Source organism: Aythya ferina, assembly GCF_964211825.1.
Source record: "Aythya ferina genome assembly, chromosome: 13".
In the NCBI taxonomy this organism is placed as follows: domain Eukaryota; kingdom Metazoa; phylum Chordata; class Aves; order Anseriformes; family Anatidae; genus Aythya; species Aythya ferina.
The window spans coordinates 13,610,777-13,620,750 of NC_140311.1; the positions used below are offsets into that span (position 1 = coordinate 13,610,777).

The 9,974-nt window shown below is 44.0% G+C and overlaps 1 long non-coding RNA gene across 2 annotated transcripts in view; it reads left to right on the forward strand.

Annotated features, from left to right (window-relative positions):
• Positions 1-1,379: 1,379 nt before the first annotated feature.
• The window catches only part of LOC311444018, a 32,804-nt gene continuing 24,209 nt past the window's right edge, over positions 1,380-9,974 (forward strand). The window contains exon 1 of one of the 2 annotated variants that reach the window (XR_014697622.1): positions 1,380-2,215. This is a non-coding gene — a long non-coding RNA (uncharacterized lncRNA). The remainder of the gene's footprint in view (positions 2,216-9,974) is intronic. The other variant, XR_014697623.1, reaches the window with a different exon arrangement.

Genomic DNA, 9,974 nt, shown 5'->3' on the forward strand with positions numbered 1-9,974 from the left:
GCCACAGCCAGCAATGGAAGCGACTTGGGTAGGTGACTTGCTCCAGAGTAGGCAACTGTGTGGGTAAAGCAACCGAAGTTTTTAATCCAACTGAAAAAAACAAGGTGTAGCAATGGAGCTTGTGGTCCTTTGTCCCTTTACAAAGAGGGCAGGTTTGGGCTGGAGGAGGTGTAGAGGCTGGAAACCTCTCCACTTCCTACCTGTGGGTTGCAGGGGATTTCAGAAGGATCTGTGGTGATTCTTCTAATTGGCTATGGAAGACACAGCTTGCCAGCTCCAGCTAAGTTTCACTATGAATCTAGGAGCTTGTTTGGCTCTAACACAGCTTGGAAACTCCAGTATACACCTCTCCATTCACTGGAAGTGGGGAAAAAAAATGTTAATCAGATTGCCCTGTTTGCTGGAACTGAAGTAATCCACTTGGCTCATGAGATGTGCACAAAAGTCTCCTGTGCCAGAGAAGCAAATACTCTTTTTCAGTAGTTCTTGCAGAGTGGGAGCAACTGTTGTGACAGTGCTACATGTGCCCTCCACTACCCCAGGGAAAACGGGTAAAACATTGTTCGCAGAGGCAGAAGATGTGCAAGACAGAGTCTCACACAGTGACCAAAGCTCACATGTGTTCTTTCTACCATCAAATAAACTCATGACTTCATGAAATTACTTTTTCCATCTATCATTTCAACAGAGGTTGTTTGATAAATAGAAATAAGCAATACCTGGGAAATGCCAGAAAATTAAACCGAAGATAAAGACATTCCCCAGAGGTGACTACAAAGAGCCTTGAGCAAGCAAAGCATCTAGAATTCCTCTGACAAATTAAAACAAACAAACAAACAAACAAATTTTCAAGAAAGGCAGAACTCACAAGACAACATGATTTCAATCTGTTTCAGTTTCAGATGGAGCTAAGCATGACGTTACTCAGGCCTGTTGATTCAGTGGTGGTCTTTATTCAGCAATGGTGGAGTTTCCAAGCAGGGGGCTGAATCAGTGGTTCCCTTCCCTGAGGCACATTGGGCAACCTCCATCCAGCCTGGGGACCAATATTTTCCATACCATGCACATAATGCAGTTGATCAAATGATCAAATCAGATGACTGGAAGGCTGAACACATCCACAAGAGCAGAACACGTTGACACTCGGCCCTCTGAGGAAGAGTACAGTACAATTTAAAATATTTGCCCTTCCTGAGTTGGTTTGTGCTGACGCACAGACTGTTAGGCCACACGTTGCAGCTACTTGCAGGAATCAGTGGCACATCCCTGAGGAGCTTTGGCATCCAAGGCCAACCTGTGGCTGTCTTCAGTTCTGACTTCACCTCCATCAAACCTCCACAGACCTCTGTGAAAAGCCTTCACAAAGTCCTACAGGGAAAGGTTAGCAGTGACTCCAGCTGGTCCTGAATCCTTGTTTACAGGACAGAGCCAAACACAGGAAAGCTCTGAATGGGAGCTTTTAAGATCACACAACTGCAGAAGCTCAGCTGTCAGCATAATTAGAACAGAAGTTGTGACACACTTCAGTGACCACAGCAATGTCAGTGGGGACTTTGCCAACAGCCTCAACGGGCTGGGGATGTGCCAGGCTCACACATACCTTCCATCTACCCCCAAAGTTGCTGACAAGATGCCAGGGTGCACACCACCCACCAGAAACTACCCCCAGAGAGGGACCTGGGAAGAGAAAACAGCATTAAAATGGAAATAAATAAATAAATAAATGTCAGGAATGGGAAAACCATCCCTGACAGGGTGCATGAGATTCTGGCTGCCAGTGCTTTGAGCTGGCTGCAGCTCAGGGCTTCGGGCCTTCTCTGAGAAGGCTGTGGCGTTGTCTAAACCAAAGACTGGCTCCACACTAAATGATTTGTCCCTGTATTTTTATTTTTTTTTGTTCTGAGGTTTATTCTGGCATGTGACTTCAAAGCATGACAGGCCTGAACTGCAAGGTCTGGCGCTAGAGGCAGTGCTCCTTTCAGCCTGAGAGAGAGAAGGCCTCACCCCTGGGTTTAGGCTCAATGATGCCTCCCAGTGTGTGCTTCTTTCAACATCTCCTCCTTTAGATGGAAGAAACTGTAAGCCACAGGTATTTTTTTCGTCTGTGCCTTTTTGCACCTTTGTTTAGGCAAGTTCTGAGTTGAACCAGCCCAGCTGCAGCTTGAGAGAACGCTACAGGGTGAAGGCCGAGTGTGAACACAGCATATCTATAAAGGTACCAAAAATTGTATTTCAGTTGTATATATATGTCATAATTATGTACAAATAAGGTTTGTATTTCATGTTTTTCTCACTCTTTGTGGAATGCATGTGGTGCTACACTTTCACCTAGGTGAACTTTTATGGCTCTGTCAACGTAGCTGGAGAGCCTCACTGAAAACAGCAGCAGATTTTCACTGAAAACAGTGGTTGCTACAAACAAATTACGGGGCCATGTAGCCTGAGAACACCTGACAATATTTAGGCTTAATTTTAAAATGAGGTAGTAACAAAAACATCTACAAAAAACATGGTGCACCTTATCACACCTTTGCTGACCCAGAGTTTCCATGTGCAAATGGTATAGTCTACAGTCCACCAAAATCAATGGAAATACTTCTACCAGTTTTGTAAGGCATAAGATTCTTTTTCCTCTGTAAATACCCTGTATAAATCCTTAGTTAGAAAGTCAGATGGGTTAGGATATAAGCAGACAGGGCAGTAAATTTCAACAGGAATTTTAAAAGAAAGGAGGCTGGTCCCAAAAGAGATTTAGTGAAATTTGGGCCCAAAATGTGTTCTAAAAGCCCCTGATCAGCTGCTGCTTAGATCAGCTCCAAAATCTGCTGGTGATTCATTTTTGGTTTTGTTTTTCAAAGGAGTCCTGCTTGTCAATTGTATAGTTTTCCTTTCTGTGCTTATCCCTCTTCCCCTCAGACAACTTTCCTACTTGTCTACACTGACAACCAATTTCAGAAAAATTGAGCTAAAAGCTTGGCAAATTCAAGAAGTTTCCCACAAGGTTTTTTACCTCAGCAGCTGGTGAGAAAACAGAATGCCTAGCTGGCTCCCACAGGGAGAGGCTGAAAACCCAGGTTTAGCTACCACATGTAGCCTTTGGACAGCCAGCTCCTTGCTGCCTCTGCCCAGTGAGAGGTCCACTTGTGAGAAAGTTAGTTTTATTGTTTCAAGGAACAAGGAAGCAAAAAGGACTCCTCAACTGGTGCTGGGAACAGAAGTGAAGTCATAAGGCTGGGAAAGGGGAAAAGCAGAAAGATTTACCCGTGTGGAGTCAGAAGGGGTACAGGGACACAGGGGATGGTTGTTAGGACAAAACCACACTTTGTTAGTTGTGTTACTCACATCATAATTTATTTGCTTCAAGCTCCCACTGTCCTGCTTCTAGATGTGCTTGCCCCTACCCAAATGGATGCCACTGACTGCTTTCCTGCAGTACCACAAACACAAGAGGAGCATTGCACACCAGCACAGTTTGGAGCATGGGGGTTTTCAAAGAAGCAGGAGAATAGATTTGAATCGTCTCAGCTGATAAAAGGAACCAAGCCCAGCTCCTCTGTAGTGTGTCAGTGCACTGAGCACCTGGAGAAAAAGGTCTCAATCACTCTGTGCTTCACCAGGAGGGATCGTCCCATGACATATTGAGAGAAAATGTATGAAATTCTTAAATCCAGCTGGTATCCAGGCTCTGAGTCAGCCTGGGCAAGGCCCCCAAACCACAGGATCCTTAAGAGGAGGTCAAAATTTAAACTAAATCTGCCTTGTTAAGTTTCTTCTTAGCTAGTGATGCCTAGCTCCTTGCTCAGGCAGTTACACTCAGGCAGTTCACAGCCTCAATGCCTTTTATTGATCCTTCTAAGGTGTTTCCACTGCAGTTCCACTCTGGAGAAGAGGTACCAGGAGCTGACTCTCACTGGTGTACTGACTCACACTACCGAAGAGTTGGGCTTGGTTTCTTTTATTAGCTGAGACAATTCAACTCTCACCTGGCAATGTCCCTAAGAGATGGTGACTACCAGGTTTGCATCATTATGTTTTTTTGGAGCTGTAACAACTCACCCAACTTCAACCGCAATGGCACAACTGATAAGAGGTTACACTGATAAGTGACTAATGAGAGCTGCGTATGTTCTATAGCAAACTAAATGCTTGCAATTAGACGCCAGACTGATTGACTTGATTAGATGCAAATACATCTTTTGGTGTTTCCATCAGGTTATTGTGCATCATTAAACAGAGGATGACAACTTTCGTTTTTTAGGGGAAACAGCCAGGAGGTCGGTTTCTCTTGGTGGTTCTGGCAGTTAAGGTTTTTCAAAGCTTTTCCTGAGCTTTGACAACAGAGGAAGCCCACTAGAGAGCCACACTATGGTACCAGTACAAACCTTCCACTGTTTTTCTAAGAAGCAGAATTTGGGCTCCCTGTATACATTTACCATCAGGTATATGGACAAACAAGTAGATCACAGTATGTCGTCACCTGAAATAAACCCAGTGCTCATCACATTGATTATCTTGGAAGCTAAAGGAACAGCAATAAATACCAATGAGGTGAGGGACTGGGCTTTGTTGGCTACAAGTCATGGGAGACCTGGAAAATCCAGACCTGAATGCAGCTTGCTGGCAGCATGTGCTCTGTGGAGGTGGGCACAGCCTGCAGGGATTTTCCTGGTTGCCTGGGGAGAAGTAGGGAGCCCATGTGGAAGGAAAAGGCTGGCTGCTCTGGAAATCGGACAGTCCAACCCTCCTCTGATCAAGTGCAGCTAGAGACATGCCCAGGGCTCTGTCCCATCGGGTTTTGAGTATCTCCAAGGATGGAGACTCCACAGTCTCCCTGTGGTCAGCCACCCTCACAGTGAAAAAGCGTTTTTCTTGTATGGCAGTTTCTGCCTGTTGCCTCTTGTTCTTTCACTGGGAATCACTGAGAAGAGTCTGTCTGTGTCATTCCTTGCCCCATCAGGAATTTGTTCACATGGATAAAGTCTCCCTGAGCCTTCTTTTTTCCACACTGACCTGCCCTGGGGCTCTCAGCCTCTCCTTGTATTGACTGGTCCAGCTGGTGAAGGACTGGGTGCTTCCACTTCCCAGCCACTGCACTCAGTGCAGAGAAGCATGGAGTTACTGAGACAATTTTCCCTGGCAATAACAGATGGAGGAATTTAGTCCACACAAAGAGTACACTGACTTCATGGAGGCACTTGGGCTGCTGTTAGCAGAGCCATTTACTTCAGAAGGACTTAACAAAAGGGGAAGTACATGGCATCTGCTCTGTGGCAGTTCATTTGTTTTCACCTACAGGTCCCACAGGCTGCTCCGAGCTTGGACAGAGTACCTGGCTTTTTCTATACCAAACAGAGAGGATCACCGAAAATGTGTTGTAAAACAGAGATTACTCTAAAGTTCAAATGAGCAATGATATTTTAGAGAGTTAAGATGCGGAATCTGAGCAGGATTTTATAACAGTTTTCAAAACAAAAGCTAAAACCAAATTCCATTTTCAGGCATTTATCCCACAAGTTTTTGATAGCTATTGCATCAGTAGCTAGCAAGATCCTATCTCAAAGTACTTCTGAGATAAGAAAAGTAATACCTGGAGGCTATAGAATATCCTGGAAACAAGTTGGAAGGAAGTACAGATCCACAAAAACTCTTTTCAGTTAGTGTATTATTCAGAATTGCCAATTACGTCTGGTGTATGAATAAGCTGATGTATCTACTTTGTCCTGTTATACAATGGTTCTGCCAGGTTAATGATCTTCATGAGGCTTTAACCAGCAGATTTCCCTTTCACCGAGTCTTATCAAAGCCCATGGAGAAAACACATCAGAACTCAGCTGACATTGTAGCTTAGTTGCTACATGGGCATAGCATCCAAATGTCAGCAGTAATGATATATATACATATATTCTGTACTCCCTATCCTGCCTCCTCTCCTGTCTTCTCTTGTAAATGAACAGGAAAAAAATATAAGACCATACAGCCCTCTACCGACCCATGCCAGTACTGCTTAAAAGCAGGGACCAAACCCAGCTGTTCAGTGACTTTGCAGAGCACAGCTATTCTGCTACCATCCATGGTCTGATACTTCTTATTAAAAAAGAAGCTCCAAAATATTTTGTTTATATTTGAATGTGGCTCAAAAAAACTTGATAATTCCCTTAATTTTCATATAAATGTTGAGGCACTGCACTGGAAAAATGCTGTTCCAGATTCATATTCCATTGCCTTTCCAGAGAAAATCATACAAGTGCTGGAACTTGTATGTACTAAAAAGAGATATTTTAATTGTTTGTTTGTTTTCCTAGCAAGAGCTTAGTCTCTGTATCATTGAATCAACCTAACTTTATGCAAATAAGACATAACCAACTACAGAAATATCTTCCAGATTAAATGAGAGCATTTTCCCATCAATGATTTGTGTAATCAGAGAGGGATCAGGAAAGATGTTGCCAACAGCTTGACCTCTGAAATTTTCTGTTAGTAAAAGCTAATACTGTATCAGTTTTATCTTATGGCTGTGTGTATAATGATAAACCAACACCCACAATCATGTCAAACTGACAGCAGGCAGAAAGAGCTGCCAGAGACAATGAGGAAGGAGTCACCAAGAACAGACTTTTTTTTTCTCTTTGTCCCTTCCCAGCAACTTGAAATTACTAACATTTCCTGGACACCCAAACTTTGCCCAGAACTAACTAGCTGATTGCTGTAAAATTAAGCAGGTGCTTTTTGATGTGAAATACATACCTAATATTGCACTGCTGTAATGGAGAACAAGGCTGGTTAGAAATCTATTGATTTCATGTTAGTCGGAAGGAAGGAGGAAGGAAAAGCGAAGGAGAAACTGTGACCAAGGCCCAAAGTCCTAATAAGTAACCCGGGTGACAGAATTCCGATAGACTTATTTATCTGCTACTATATTCCTGTATAGATGGTGTGGTTGCCAACGTCAGGGCTGACCCGAGTGAGAGCTGAGCAATGATACCGGGGCTGCTGTTCCTTTTTTAATCAGGAGCTCAGATCACGGGCAGCAGCAGGGTAGATTTTCTCTCAGTGCCCTGCCAACAGGGCATTTTACCTCTAAAGGCTCCAACCCAAGCAAGGGAGAGCACTCATCACCGAGCCCCACAAACCTCTCTGTATGATGCCATCATTGGCAGATTCCACCCATATGCTACGTTTCCTTCCCCAGCTCTGTGAACAAGTCTACTACAGAAAGCTAAATCATTTCTAAGCACGCTCTTGTTCCAAGTGCTGCGCAGCAACGACCACTCCCCTCACAGGCACTTTCTGTTTGACCCCAAAAGTACAATGCCACACTTTGCAGACAGGGAAACAAACACAGGGGGAAGATGCACCTCTATTGATTAGATGAAGTCAAGAACTCATCTCACTGAAGTAATGTACCCTCGCTGTATTTAACACGTGTGAGTCCTGCACAGGTTTATTAACTTTATTTGACATGAAATAGAGCCTAATAACTAGATTTCAAAGGAAGGGGATATATCATACCATAAAAACCCTATAAAAATCACTAGTCTTTGAGAAGACTAAGTTAATTTAGGGACTTAACATATTAGAATATGCAGTTAATTAATATTAAGGTATTACAAGTCTCATGAAATACATTCTTGGGTATGTGATACTTCTGTTGCTTTCAATATTTTTTTTTTTTTAGAGAAAAACACATCAGCAATATTAGGATCTGCTTTTAGAGCCCATCCTAAACAAGCACCTTGTTGCTGGAACCTAGTCTAACCGCCCCGGTTGTGACACCCGAGGGAACCTCAGTGTCCAGGCAAGGCTCCCACCTGCTCCCTGCATGGCACCTTACAGAGACCCTTGTGCAAGGCACGGGGTGGTGCAGAGCCACCCTGCTCCGGGCCAGCTCCAGTCCCCAAGCCTGGCAGGTACCCGTTGTTCAGCTCTGGGAAGCCAGCACATTCCTTTTTTGTTTGTACAGCAGCAGTGTGAGCTGACAAGCTCCACAAACAACCCCAAAAAATCAAGGTAATTCAAATCTTTCTGTGCTGGCCACTAAAATCTAAATTGCTTTCTCCAGTTAGAAGAAAATATTTGGTTTATTGGCCATGACACATTTAAGCTCCATTCGCAAACACTAGCTCAGCTCTATCGTGCTGTCTGGTATCAGATATCAGCCAGTTGATTGGGCATTACAAGGCACGGCACTTTCAGTGCCATACAGCGCGTGCGTTGTGCAATCCCTTAGGATGCATTTTGCTGGAGCTGGACTCCTGCACCTCACATGACGGTTAGGTAAAGCACCTGCACTGCTGCTACAGCATGGGAGGTGCTCACTGAGACTCTGAACCAGCCTGCTCGAGGGCTGTGCTGGCTGACTCCTGCAAACTGCATGGCTGTGGGTGTCATACCCAGAAACCTCCTCACGTAGCAACCCAAAACAGTACCAGGGAGGTGATAAGTAAAATGCTGGCCCAACTCTGCATGGAAAGCTTCTCAGTTTGCTCACAAATCCAGGCAAACTTTGACTTAAGCCAAAGAATTCCTAGTGCAGTGCTACCAAAGTGTATTTCAGGGAAGTAGCTATGTATATATTGCTTTTTACTAAAATTTTTATTATGCACCTTGACCTAGAGAAGCACAGAAATAAAAGCCAAGCAATACAGTGTCACAGTTGGCTTCTTTTCCTTTGTGATAGATTCATAGCTATTAGGGCCAGAAGGTGTGATTAGAATAATTTTGTCTAACCTTTGGTTAAGGAATCTCAGAAGAGGCTGGGATCAGCTACTATTCAGAAAGGATTTTAAAAAAGATTAGAGGAAAAAAAAAAAAAAAGGACAAGCTTTGCAAAGCATGTGCCTGTGCTTCAGATACTTGGAGGCTAGTTTGTTTGTGTCCTCCAGCCCTGAAATGTAAACTATTGCCTTCATAGCAGACACTACATGCTTCTTTACGTTACTGTCCAGAACAATTTATGTGCTGTAAGAGTATAAAATGGGTATATAGTCATATAATAATATAATATATAAATACATAATAACTCCAGAATCACGGTTGGGCTACACCTTACCAAGCTCACAACATAAACAGCAGAATATATATCAACAAGTCAAGTCTCAGATTTATTTCATAATGCTTTTTTTTTTTTTTCCCATTGAGTATCTCGATTAAAGCAAGCATCACCCACAAACACCAACGCTTCCTTACAGTCCCATTGTGCTGTCCTGGACCAAACCCGAGAGAAATGATCATGTCCTGGTGCTTTACGCAGCGGTACTCACCGATATGCGACATGGGAATGGGGTAACTGCTTTTGTCCGGTGCATTGTAGATCACAGCTGCTGTTGCACCCCTTCTGGCTGCCACCTTAATTTTTTCAGCAAAAGTGCAATTGCCTCTTTCAATCAGTGCTATCCACGGCGGTTCCGTGACGGTGAACTGAGTGTTTGAGTCACAGGCTTGAAGGTTAGCAGCTCTAGGAATGGCCACCGAGCCCTGAGCGCTGAGCAGGGGGGAGCTTAACCCGTACAGGCCACATTCACACTGCTCAGACACAGACCTGTTACTGGTGCTGTTGAAATAGAACAAACTTACAAAGGCGTTCACAGGAACCGTCTCTGTAGGCTTGAATAAAATACTAATAATCACCAGGAGGCAGAAAGAACTGAACTTATTCTCCTCCCTCATTGCTTATTCATATAAGCGCAAAATTTAGATGCCTACAGATATTTTCAGCTAGCGGTGGCCACTGTCAGCCCTCAGCCTGCCGACCAGTTTGAAATTTCAGTTCCACCAGGAACCTGACACCACCTACATAAATCCTCAATGCGTCAGCGTGCTTATCTGGAGTGGGGGCTGGGAGAGAACCCAAGCGACACACCTGTGTATTGTTAGGCAGACGTGCAGAATAAAGGAACCTCTAAGTAACTTCTGGCTCTAACTTTCTGCTCCTCTGTCACCACATGCCATCCCCTCCCTAGCTCCCCCCACCATTT